At 35.2% G+C, this 14,040-nt stretch overlaps 1 non-coding gene across 1 annotated transcript; it reads left to right on the forward strand.

The window, feature by feature from the left end:
* The first annotated feature begins 539 nt into the window (after nt 1-539).
* On the forward strand, nt 540-646 carry LOC125496228 (small nucleolar RNA R71). Its single transcript, XR_007272925.2, has one exon. It is a non-coding gene; the product is annotated as a small nucleolar RNA R71 (small nucleolar RNA).
* The last annotated feature ends 13,394 nt before the right edge of the window (nt 647-14,040 follow it).

Here is a 14,040-nt window from a genome sequence, read left to right on the forward strand (position 1 = left end):
GGTTTTGGTTATACCCTTGCGCAAACCCTTGGTTGTGAGCTTGGTTGTACCCTTGTTGAGGTTGGTTGAATCCTTGGGTGTAGTTTTGTTGAGGTTGTCTCCAACCTCCTTGTTGATTGTTCCTATACCCTTGTTTCCTTGATATCCATCTCCTCTTGAATTATTGCCGCCACATGCTCCGAATGGGTACCTCCACAATAAGAAGTATCATGGTTAGTACCACCACAAATATCACAAGAAAAAGAGTTTACCTGTGAAGGAGTAGACGATGCAAGATTGATCTTGGAGAGCTTCTTGTCGAGTTGGTCCATCTTGCTTGAATTTGATCCATGGGGTCAATTTCAAACTTTCCGCTCTTCTTAGGTTGAGCACCTCTTCGTCTTCCACCCCATGAGTAGTTCTTGATCACTTCCTCAATTGTGGACTCAAGTTGTTCTTGCGGGATCTTAGATAGTTGACCTCCCGCTCCAGCATCGAGGTTGGCCCGTGAAATCGGATCAAGACCATCATAGAAAAATCGCATGAGTAGATTCTTGTTGAACTCATGGTGTGGGCATGAACGGATCATCTCCTTGAACCGCTCCCAAGCTTCGGCAAGTGTCTCATCGTTCTCTTGCTCAAATGAGGAGATCTTCCTCCTTATGTCCGCAGTCTTCCACTCCGGGAAGTATTTCTTCAAGAAGCCATTGTGACTTCTTCCCATGTAGTGAGGGAATTAGCAGGCAAGCTCTTGAGCCATGACTTTGCTTTTCCGGTAAGAGAGGACCGGAACAATGCATCTTGATGTAGTCAGGAGAGACATCATTAGTTGTTATCATGGCACAGATCTCAAGAAACCTGTCGAGATGGTCTAGAGGATCTTCATCTGAACCCCCACAAAACTGCTCTGCTTTCACCATCCGAGTATACTGAGGGTGAATGCTGAAATTTGTAGTGGTGGTGGGGTCGAATTCCACCTTGAAGAACATAGGAACCCGGATTTCCGAAATCCCTAAACAGTTGTGGATTTGCTTCACCCATTTCTGATTCAACTTCACTTGATGTACTTGAGATTGGTGAAGAAGGCTCGGAACCCAAAGTCAAATTTTCCAAATTCTTCCGAAGCTTTCGCAATGTACGGTCGATTTCAGATCTAGAGGCAATGTGGGTGAACCGTGAGTTCTTCTTCTCATGTAACACAACAAAGCTAAGCAGAGGATTAGCAAATAACAACCACAGTTAAAAAGAAAATAAAAGAAAAATCAACTAAGCAAACTAAACTAAAATATACTTCAATCAATAGCACAATTTCCCGGCAACGGCGCCATTTTGATAAGAGGTTTTTAGTGTGTCGTTAAGGCACTAAGAACCGCTTTCCAAACAATATTTGTAGTCCTAACAAGCAATTACTAAGGAATAGTAAGGGCAAGTCAAGGGTCGATCCACAGGAAAAGGGATTATTAAAGTCTATCAAGTCTAGACTACCTAATTGAAAGGATTTGGGGGTTTGAAAGAGTTTTGGTAACAATTAAGTCTAACTAATAGCAACAAGCAAATACACGAGTTTAAATATCAAATAAAAGACACTAGAGTTAAGGTTACTAGTATGAATAAGAATGCAGGAATGTTAATGCGATTGTGAGACGAGAGATTATGCAAGGTTTAGTTTCCCTCTAAATTGTCCTCTCTCGAATGGTCCTCAAGAGTAATCACTTAATCAATCAACTAAATCCTCTCTCGAATGGTCTTTAGTTAATTGATTAAGAGATTCAATAAGTTTGGAAAACCCCTAATGAAGGATCCCCTTAATTTCCATCCAATATCTTGGATAGAAATTAAGTTGATTCTTGGGGATGATAAAAGAGTTCAAAATCGATTTAAGAACATTTGAAATCAAAATACCAAAGCATAAATGTGATCAATATCTATCCTAAGGTCTGAAAACACCAAGATCAATGCATAAACTTCTCTAAACATCACAATCACATCAACATCGTATTTAAAACCCTAATTCATACTTTCACCCTAACCCTAGATTATGAAACTACTCACTAATCATGGAGTTAAAGCAATTAAACAATGAATCTATGACTAATCTAAGGCTAAACATGATTAAGATAATGATTAAACTAATGAAATGCAATTATAAACTAAGAGAATGAAGATCTTAAATAATATAGAACAAAACAAACACCAAAGAATGAAATAAAAACTGAAAACTTTGAATTAAGATGAAGAAAAGTACCTTAATATAAATGAATCACAAACTATGATCACTAATCTCAATTACCAATGGAAACTAAAGTGTTTTCTCTCTAATACAAAACCCTAGAATGTTGTGTGAAAAATAGAATGAAAGCGTAAGTCGTAAACTAAAAGAGAAAAAAAAAGGGTTTAATGACCGAATTTTCTATTCCGGAACGCATGGTGCGGGCGCACCATAAGGAGGTGCGGGCGCATCATGCTTAGGTGCGGGCGCACCAGACCTCAGGTGCGGACGCACCTGAGTCTTCTGTCTCTTTGTAAAAGTGCTCCGTATATGGTGCGGGCGCACCAGCAGTTGGTGCGGGCGCACCAGACACAGGTGCGGGCACACCTTGTTCTTGGTGCGGACGCACCAATGTCTTCTGTTTTCTGCTCCAAAAATGGTTGATGGTGCGGGCGCACCAGTATTCTGTGCGGGCGCACCATCGTGTGCGGGGCATACCAAGCGCACCTCATGCTCCCTCTCATCGTCTAGCTCGTTCCCTTGTGCCATGTCTCGCATTACTCGGCCCCGAAAAGGGTCATAGAAGGGAAAAGTGAGGAGAAAGAGGGAAGAAAAGGGGAAAAAGGGAGCCAAAACAAGCCAAAATAAAGTCATAAAGTGCGTTAGGAACGCACTTATCAGTTAACAAGGACGATATTAACAATGTTGATGAGGCCGACGATTTATTACCGGAGTACTCCCCAACGATGATCTCACATGTGTTTCCTTTTCTGTTTTAGAAGTCGCGAATCCAAGACAGTTAAGATGAATGCCATGAAGATGACAGTGGAACGTTTGTTCCTTTTTCTTTTTTACATCTTCAGATTTAGTATACTACGAATGTACTCCACAGTCGGTGTCAAACCGAGTTTTAATATTTTTTTCTTTTGCAATTATCAGATTTCATTAGGTGGTGTTTGAATTAATCATTTTTCTAATTTTTTTAAAATTTGACTTATATTTCTTTTTACATCTTTGTTTTTTTTATATATATGTGTGATTTTATATTATCTTTAATGTTTATGTATAAGTAATTCTTTTCAATTACTTCTCGCTTCTATTGTTTTATTTTCGTCTTACATTTTTATCTTTCAAAATTGATGGCAAAATGCAAAAAAAAAAAAAATTTAAACCGCAGCAGTACGCCTATTTTTTATTATTAAATACAGCATATTGTTACGGTTTTCTCCAGAAACCGCAGCAATATGCTTTATAAATTTGATATAAAATAAACATATTGCTGCGATTTTAGCCAGAAACCACAGCAATATGTTCAAATATTGTTGCGATTTAAAACCACAGCAATATATTAATTACCTATTGCTGCCCCCTTAATTACTGCGTGGCCAAACCGCCGCAATAGGCCACTCAATGACCGCAACAATAAGCATTTATTCTACTAGTGCTATGTGAGTCACAGTGTCGTGTGTTAGGTGCATTATTCATGCACCTGACACAGGTGGACAATGGTGTGCCTGGTGCACCAAGATGCGCTAGGCGCAAGGCCCTGCGCCAGGCGCACCAAGGTGCTTAAGGGGTCCGCCTTGCTTTTTTGACGTGTTTTGACAACTCTTTACATAACGCGTTTTATCAATTTTCTTTTATCTTTTAAACTGGAAATCTGATTTAATTATGAAAAGGTATCCAAAAATATTACTTGTGAAAAATAAAATAATTAAGTATCATGAATAATTAATTATAGGGCTTTTTCAAAGATTGGGCTCAAATGCAATTAAAATAAAACTAAGCCTTTTCGAAATAATTTTGGGTGGCTTTTCAGACTGCTCTCCCCTCGAACCAGTTAAGATCGCAGTATGTTTCATCATCGGATCTTTAAATGGGAAAACACAATTATGTGTCTAACATTGTTATCACTATTTCAAGCTATATTGTTGTTAAGAAAATATAGAAATTTAAAAGTCATGTGTAAAGAATATAAGATTGGTGCAAAAATAAGAAGTATATATATATATAACATGATAGCTTATATTCATAAAAATGAAACCACTATGTTCGGATTACAATTAAAAATAAGCTAAGTGCGAGGTACAAGTTATTTTTTCCTATTAAATGTAGATCTGGTACACCTCTTACTACTGAATTTCAAATGTCCTTAGCTATTTTAAGTTATATATTGTCCATTTCTTTCTTGCGTAAAGTTGAACGTATCACAATTTGTTGTACTTGGTACGACATTTACGATCCTAAAAAATTAAAATTGATATTGTCCAACTCATACAACCGAATGAAATTTTGAAGCGTGAATGCGTAAATCATAATAGCCAATTGATATGGGACGTTCATGATCGGCATGTTTGACAATATCTTCCATCCCTTTTAAATATTCCAAAACACCTTCAATTGTAGTACTAGAGATTACTGACGATGTTTAAATTTTTCAAGCATGCCTTATGGTGGGGGCCATTACGACATGTAAACATGTGATATATCATATTTTGTCTTTAAATAGACCAAGTATCCTATAGTATTTGGATATCCAACATCTACAAAATATTATTTTCCTGTTAAATTAATTACAATTATGTCTGTTGAATAAATTTATGTCTAGATTTATTCTAGGTAACCGTTTTTTTTTTTTTGGTAAAATGTAGGAAGTTATATTACCAAATAAGCAATCAAGCTTCACCAAAAAACAACCTAAAGCAACTCAACCAAACACCTATACACAACAGCACCCAACACCTAAAAATTACAAATTTAAGCTATGAACCCACTCTATTTCTTCATCTGTCCACTTGCTATTAATGAAACTATTTACACGTGTATAAACAATCTTCTTTATACTATTAACTAACTGATCAGGTCTAGGAGTAGCTTTGTTCCACAACTTATAGTTTCTAGCACACCAAATTGTATGCACACACTTTCTGTTTTCTTCTGCTTCTAAACTTCTCCCCTACTTTTTCCAATTATCATATAAACTTTCCATCGCAGCAAAATTAATTCCTAGCTAACCCATAACAACAATGCACAACTTCCTGCTAAACAAACACTGGAAGAAAAGATGATCATTTATTTCCAGTTGCTGGTCACACATAAGACACTTAGCATCATGGCATATCCCTGCTGCCATTAATTTATCCTTTGTCTTCAATTTCCTCTGAGGAGCAAGCGAAGAGATAAAAGAATGCTTTGGCACATTCATCCTATTCCACACCTAATGAAACCAATGAACTTTATCAATAGTCCCCGGTAACCACCTGTAGCCTTCTTTGATCATATATTGTTCATGTCATCTCTCCCGTTATTATTGATATAAGCAGGCTTGAACACGTTTTTTATACTGCACAAACATTTTCAGATCCAGCTTGATGACTTTGGTGGTTCATACACCCACCAATCACAGTCCTTGCTATACACGTTATGCACCCACTTTATCCATAAGAGGCTTCCACAACAAGAATCCGCGCCTTTAGCGTCTGAATTTACCGTTCGACACAATTAGACGCAAATTAGCGTCCGTTTTTGGAACGGACACTAATTAGCGTCCGCTATCTAAAATTTAGCGTCTGCCAAACGGACGCTAAAAAAGGATTTTGCTCGTCGTTCAATATGACTATACAATCATTTAACCATTCAGTAACCCTAAAATCATTCCTTACTAATTCTCTCTCCTTTTGCCCGCATCCCCCCACTTATTCTCTCTCCTCTCTTGTATCTTCTACACTTTCTCTCTCTTTCTCTCATCTTTAACCTCTAAATCCAATTTTCATCCTCTCTAATTTTCAACAAGTAAGTGTATCTATCTTTATTTTGGTTTTTTTTTCTTCTTCATTTTTTTCCTTCTTCATTTTTTCTGGGTTTTATTCTGTTTGATTTTAGAGGTATTAGGTGGTTTTCTGGTGGGAATTTTGGTTGTTCAAGGTACAATTTTGGGTCGGGTTTTGGGTCTGTTTACAAGTGGGGTGGGTTGCGGGTTTTGGTGTTGCGCGGTGGTTGTGGGCCAGCGTTTTCGGGGGTGGTTGTGGGGAAGGTGGGTTTTCGGGAGGTGGTTTGTGGGTCAGGTGGGTTTCCGGGGGTGATTAGTGGGTCAGGTGGGTTTTAGATGGGTGGGTTTCGGCAGGGGTGGGTGCGCGGGTGCGTTTCGGTAGGGGTTGGTGAGGTTTTCGGGTGTGTTTCAGATGGGTGGGTTTCGGTAGGGGTGGGTGGGTCGGTTTCATTTCAGATGGGTGAGGTTTTCGGGTTGGTTGGGTTATCGGGTGGGTTTCGGATGGGTGGGCTGGTGGGTGTCGGCAGCAGGGGTGGGCGGGTTTCGACAGTGGTGGGTTAGGTTTTCGGGTTATAATAAAAATAATAATATTGTTTTTTAGTTTGGTTTTTTTTTTGTTTTTTTGGGGGCTAATAACGTGATATTTAATCATAATTTTGGTTTAATTTTATTTCTAATTTTATTTTTGTTTGTCTGATTTTGCAGGTGATTAATAAATGTAACTTGTTCTTAGCAGTTAAACGAGTTAATTTTATGGAATTTTTATGTAATTTTGTGTAGTTTTAATGTAATTTTGTGTAGTTTTACTGTAATTTTATGTAGTTTTAATGTAATTTTTGTGTTCTTTTGGAACAATGTACTGTAATTTTTATTTTTTGCAAGTTAAAGTATGTAAAACTTTTTTTAATATATAAAAATTATTTCGTTTGCTCCTTAATTTCGTGCTTTCATTTCCTTTCCTTCATACTTTTGTACTGCTAGTATCTTCCAAGTAAGAAAACACATTTCTCAACCACCTGTAGCCTTCTTTGATCGTATATTGTTTCCTGCCATCTCTCCCGTTATTATTGATATAGTAGGCTTGAACACATTTTTTATACTGCACAAACATTTTTAGATCCAGCTTGATGACTTTGGTGGTTCATACACCCACCAATCACATTCCTTGCTATACACGTTATGCACCCACTTTATCCATAAGAGGCTTCCTTCTTTGTTATTTGCCAGGTGTACTTTCCAATTGTTGCAGTGTTCCACTTCAAAAAATCACTAATACCCAATCCTCCATTGTTCTTGGGTTTGCATACATCATGCCAAGCAACAGGGGGAAGTCTATGAAGGTACGTTTTGCCTTCCCAAAGAAAAGATCTGCAAATTTGAGTTATGCTCTTGAGGACACCTTTAGGCAGCAAAAAAAATTGCGCCCAGTACGTGTGAAGACTCAGTAAAACTGAGTTTACTAATACCACTCTAGCTGAATAGGAAAGATGACGAGAGCTCCAGCAAGTAATTCTTCTCAAAATATTCTCAATAAGAATGTCACAATCAAACTTGGACACTCTTTTGGAAGTAATTGGCACTCCCAGATAGCAGAATGGAAACAATCCTTTCTGGAAACCAGTAAGCTGGATAATTCTCTGTTAGCTTTCTTCATCTACACTCCCAAAATACATAGCAGTATTCTCATTACTTGCCACTAATCCAGACACTTCAGCAAACTTCTTGAGCGTTCTCTTCATCAACACCATTGATTTTATATCACCTTTGCAAACAATCATTATATCGTCTGCAAAGATAAGACGATTCAACTCAATAGAAGCACATGTATGATGATAAAAGAAGTCCAACCTTTTGCCCATTTTCTTCATCATTTTGGAGAAATACTTCATTGCTATCACAAACAACAAGGGGATATGGGATTCCCCTGTCTCAACCCTTTCCTCCATGAAAGAAACCACTCAGGCTACCATTTATATTCAGGGAGCACGAAGGAGTTGTAACACATGTCATCTCCCACTTAATAAACCTAGCAGGGAACTTTAATCCTTCAAGCATTTCCTGAATAAAAACCCAACTCAATGAGTGATACGCTTTCCTCAAATCAAATTTCATAGTACACTTTGCAAATTCTAGGTAACTATTTTATTTAAGTAAAAATCTGATTTTGAGGAAAATATTTTCAAGGAAAAGATTTTATAAAGAAAATGAATATTCTTTTCAGTTTTATGGAAAATATTTTTGAAGATAACATTTTTGGTTAAAGGATTTTATTTTGGTTTTATTAATTAAAACTTTTTTAATTAAATCAAATTTTAGAATTACTACTTTAAGTGGTTGCTAAAATTAAGGGAGCGGTAACATGTTTATCTCCCACGTTTAACAATGATCATGGAGATCATGGGTTTAAGGAGGAACGTGTGTCTCCGGGTAAGGAACATCATGGGATAATGGTTTTATCACTAACACATGTTTTAATCCCACTTTCTAAGTTATTACCACTATAAATACTAGTGTCTAATTATGTTCCAATTTGTGCCTGACTAAGTGATTAAGTGAGTTGAACTAGACAAAGTGCCAATGCCTTCACTCTCTCATAAATGTCATTTGTTCTTCACTTTCTTACTATATTCCACTAAGCTACTATTGATCATTGTAATTTTGGTTTTAGGGTAAACGGACTTTGAGTGAAGTTCTGTAAGAGAGAAGCTTTGAGTAAAGCGAGTTAAAGTGAAAAAATTTCAAGTGAAGTTGAGAGGAACAACTGTTAAGGGAACAATTGTTCAGGAACTTGAGTTTAGGAACTCAAGGTGTTCCCCGTGAGTAATATTAGGTTGTAACAAAGTTGGTTGGCCTAATTAGTGAAAGAGTTGAGTTTCTTCTTGTTCGGCCCAAGAAGTTTTTCCTTGCAAAAATCACTTGTGTTCCTTTAACTTGTATCTTTGTTTAAGTTTAACATTCTACAAAAAGTTACGTTTATTTCTACACATACAATTCATCCCCCCTCCCTCTTGTAATGTTCCTAGTGAAATAATAATTGGTATCAGAGCTAGAATCACGAAAAATAGGAAACCTTATAGAGAAAAACATCCAACGAACAATGAATACTACCGAGAAACTTGAGCAAGGTTACTCTAAACAAAGGCCTCTTATGTTCAATGGAAAGTTCTATTTCTACTGGAAGAAAAGAATGGAGATATTTATCAAGGCCGAAAAATACCAGGTATAGAGAGTAATTGAAGTTGGTGATTTTGAGGTCACAACTACTAATGACAAGAATGATGTAATTCTTGAACCCTTCTCTAAATATGACAAAGTTGTTAAACTGCTGCATTGTGGACTTGGAATCCATGAACACAATAGGATCATGGGATGCAAATCCGCAAAGCAAATATGGATTTACTAGAAGCAACCCATGAAAGAACTAATGAAGTCAGGAGATTTAAAATTGATTTACTAATAAATCAATATGAATTGTTCTCCATGAAGGATAAGGATAGCATACAAGAGATGTTTACTCACTTTACTAACATTATTAATGAGTTAGCCTCTCTTGATAAGTTTATTTCATCAGAGGAACATGTTCAAAAAGTTCTTAGGAATCTTCCTAAGGATAGATGGATGGCTAAGGTCACTACTTTACAAGAAACAAAAGATTTCACTAACTTCAACTTGGAACAGCTTGCTAGATCACTTATGACTAATGAGCTCCACCTTGATACTAAGTATGGTGAAAGCTCTAAGTCAAAGTCCATTGCCCTTAAAGCAGATGATAAAGATGACTCTGACTTAGAAGAAGAGGAAGAAGCACTCTTTCGGAAGATGTATAGGAACATGAAGAATTAGAACTTCAAAGGTAAAACTAAAATGTTTTCTAACAAAGCTGCTTGTCATAAATGTGGTAGTACAGATCACTTCATTAAGGAATGTCCACTTTGGGAAATGACAAGACCAAAGAAAGGAACAAGAAATGCTTCGCTGAAAGAACAAGGAAACTAAAGCACCTTTCTCTAAAGCGAACATTCGAAAGGCTATGATAGCGGCTTGGGGAGATTCAGAGACCGGAGAGGAAGAGGAACAACAAAGTGAAGAAACTGCAAATCTTTGCCTCATGGCAAACACTAACGAAAAAGAAGATGAAGAAAATGTTGAGGTAAGTCAACATGTACTTGAATCAGACTTAGATGGAAAAACTAAGTCTGAAATTTATGATCTTCTTTATGATGCAATTCTTGAATGTAGATATGGATGTGAAAAACGTGAACAAACTAAACAAGCTGTTAAAGTTTGTAAAGAACATATAGATTGGCTTTAGAAAATGAGAACGTATGTTGAAAATGGGTTCTTTGATTTATTTTATAAGAATCAAGGAATTATATGAGAGTGTGATGAATGAAAATTATCTAATTAATTTATAAATTTCACACTTAAAGGAATATGTCCCTATTTAGAGGAACAAGTTCCTGCTCCCACAGGATCAAAGGAACATAAACCAAAGAGGCGCAAAACCATTGCTAAAAAGCCTACCCCTCCTGTTCCTAAAAGAGTTAGACAGAGCACAAGATTGAAAATTGCTCAAAATATTCCTGTTCCTTCAAATCATGACTCTCCTTTAGTCCTATCTGATGCAGAGGAACCAGAACACCACTCACCTAAGGAACAAACTCCTCCACCCTCACCAAAAACATTTGTGCCCCTCACTAATCTTTCTTCCATCTCTCCCTCATCCTTCTCTGTTCCTTCTAGCTTTGAACAATTAAAGGTTGAGATGACTGCACCCAACCCTTTCTCCTCCACCTCTACTGACCTTCCACCACCACCATCTTTTCTTACTTCCATTTACACTACCACCTCCCCATCTATTTCTCTTCCAGGCACAGCTGGTCCTTCACAAGAAACCACCCCAGTTCCTCCACCTAAACCATCTATACTGCCTCTGGTTCTAAGGGAGAGAAACAAGTTCCTTCAAATGATTGTGGCTGGGTTAATGAAGTCTGCCTTCCTGCTCAACATATGATTAAGTTTTATAATCACCTTCACTGGACATTAGATGCTAAAACTGATAAGATGATGGGTTTAATGAAAGTCCTTAGTGATGTCGTGATTGAGCAACAAAAGAACATGGAAACAATGGCCCAAGCCATTAAGAGTTTGAAGCAGCAATTTGATGCGCAACATGGAGAGGTGATGAGGAATTTGGAAGATATGGTTGAAGAAGAAGTTGTTGAGGAACACTATTCCCCTTCCCTTTCTAATGTCTAGTTCTTAGCTTTTGTTTCTTTTCTTTGTTTGTCTCTTTTTGTACTTTAAGGAACAAGTGCTATAAATACATGACTTTTGCAATATTTGTCTTCATTTGTGACTTATGTGCATAATTTCTTACTTGGAATGGCTAGTATTCTGTGATTGATATTTGAGCTAGTCTACCCTTTGCATATCCTAACTTAACCAATTCATGGTGCTTGTTAATGGTCTCAAGGTATTGATCTCTATTCATGAAATCACCAAGAGTTTGATCTTTTTGACGATGACAAAGGGGGACAAAGATTACGGAACAAACTATACTATATTTTATATAAAATTTACAAAAAAAGAGGTAAATGAAAATAAAAATAAAATTTACAAAAAAGAGGTAAATGAAAAATCCAAAATTAAGATTCTGAATCCAATAGGTAAATGAAAAATCAAAATTAAGATTCTTAATCCTGCCTTTTCATTTCTTATTTTATTATTTTATCTTTTTCATTCTCTTATGTTATTTGTTATTTACTTAGTTTGTACATTTGTTGTCATCATAAGGTGGGAATTGTTGAACCCTAGTTTTGATGATGACAAAGGAACAAAGATGCAAACTAAGTATTGGACTAACAAGTTGTTTAAGTGAGTGAATTTCAAGGTATCAATGAAAGGAACAAAAAGAATACTAAGTCAAGGAAGAAATCAAGTTTGGATTTTGAAGACTAAGTGAAGATGTTTCTATATTTGGTACTGGAGCAGCATTGGAGCAAGAAGACTAAGGGCCTGTTCTCTTCGGCATAAAACAGCTGAACTGAACTGAACTGATAGGACCTGAACTGAACTGAATTGAACTAAACTGAACTGAATTAAATTGAATGTAATAAATATATAAATAATATTTAAACAATAATAATATGAATATTAAATAATAATTATAATGATAAGTAATAATAATGAATAATAATAGTAGTATTTTGGATATTTTTAAATGATAGTTATAAATAAATAATAATTATAATCATAAATTAATAATAATAATTAATGATAATAATGATAATTAATAATAATTATTTTATATTATTTTTATTAATATATTAATACTTGATGATGATTATATAATAACAATAATATCTAAGAAGTAAATTAATATTACTATTTTAATAATTAGATTTAATAATATAATAATATTTAGTAATAAATATAATGATTGGGTTGGACCGCGAAAATTGCATCATAAACCATTTTGACGCGATTTGATTGGTTTATGGGCTTAATAATGTGGGTTTATTTGTGCTTTGACCTAAACCATGTTCCTCCTAATAATAATAGTAATAATAATGAGTAAAGCTATAATAAACAAAATAATATATAGAAACAACAACAACAACAACAACAACAACAACAACAACAATAATAATAATAATAATAATAATAATAATAATAATAATAATAATAATAATAATAATAATAATAATAATAATAATAATAATAATAATACTTAATAGTAATGATATAAAAATAAATAATAATAATAATAGTAATAATAATAATAATAAATTATACCAACATAATAATAATATTTAACAAAATGGTTATAAAAGAATGGAACTGAACTGAACTGATTGGAGCTGAACTGAACTGAACTGATTGGAGCTGAACTGAACTGAACTGAAAATAAGCTGGGGAAAACAGGCCCTAAAGCGAGGCTTTTTGTTTCTATTTCCATTGTAAAGGAACGCGTAAGAATGGTAAGGAATTATGGCAATTTAGAATGAGAATGATCGTTTGTTCCTTTAAAAGGAACAGACGAACTGGCGCTGAACTTATAATGTTAAAGGAACTAAGGGCCTGTTCTCCCCAGCTTATTTTCAGTTCAGTTCAGTTCAATTCAGTTCAGTTCAGTTCAATTCAATTCAGTTCAGTTCAGTTCAGATCAGATCAGATCATATCAGTTCAGTTCAGATCAGTTCAGTTCAGTTCAGCTGTTTTGTGCCGAAGAGAACATGCCCTAATAATTAAAAGGAACTAGATTTAGGATGAAGCATTACAATGCTACGTTTATGTCAGTTGAGTAAATTATGCCTAAAATCTAGGTAACCGTTTTATTTAAGGAAAAATCTGATTTTAAGAAAAATCTTTTTAAGGAAAAGATTTTATTTTTCCAAAGATAATAAAAATTCTTTTCGGTTATATGAAAATATTTTAAATATAATATTTTGGTAAAAGGATTTTATTTTTGTTTTATTAATTAAAATATTTTTAATTAAATCAGATTTTCGAGTAATGCTTAAAGTGGTTGCTAAAATTAAGGAGCAGTAACTTGAATCTCTCCCACGTCTAACAGTGATCATGGAGATCATGGGATGATTGAGGAACGTGTTCCTCTAGATAAGGAACATCATGAAATAATGGTTCAAACCACTAATACATGTTTTAATCCCACGTTCTAAGTTATTACCACTATAAATACTAATATCTAATGAAGTTCCATTAAGTGTGTTTGACTAAGTGATTTAGTGAGTTTAACTAAGTAAAGTGTCAGTACCTTCATTCTCTCATAAAAGTCATTTGTTCTTTGCCTTCTTACTCTAATTCCACTAAGTTTATTTGATCAATTGTATTTTGGTTTTTGGGGGTAAGGGGACTTTGAGTGAAGTTCTGTAAGAGAGAAGCTTTGAGTAAAGCAAGTTAAAGTGAGAAAACTTCAAGTGAAGTTGAGAGGAACAACTGTTAAGGGAACAATTGTTCAGGAACTTGAGTTTAGGAACTCAAGGTGTGGCTCGTGAGTAGAATTATGTTGAAACAAAGTTGTTTGGCCTAATTAGTGAAAGAGTTGAGTTTAAAATCC

The sequence above is a fragment of the Beta vulgaris genome, chromosome 3 (assembly GCF_026745355.1).
Source record: "Beta vulgaris subsp. vulgaris cultivar EL10 chromosome 3, EL10.2, whole genome shotgun sequence".
Classification (NCBI taxonomy): Eukaryota; Viridiplantae; Streptophyta; class Magnoliopsida; order Caryophyllales; family Amaranthaceae; genus Beta; species Beta vulgaris.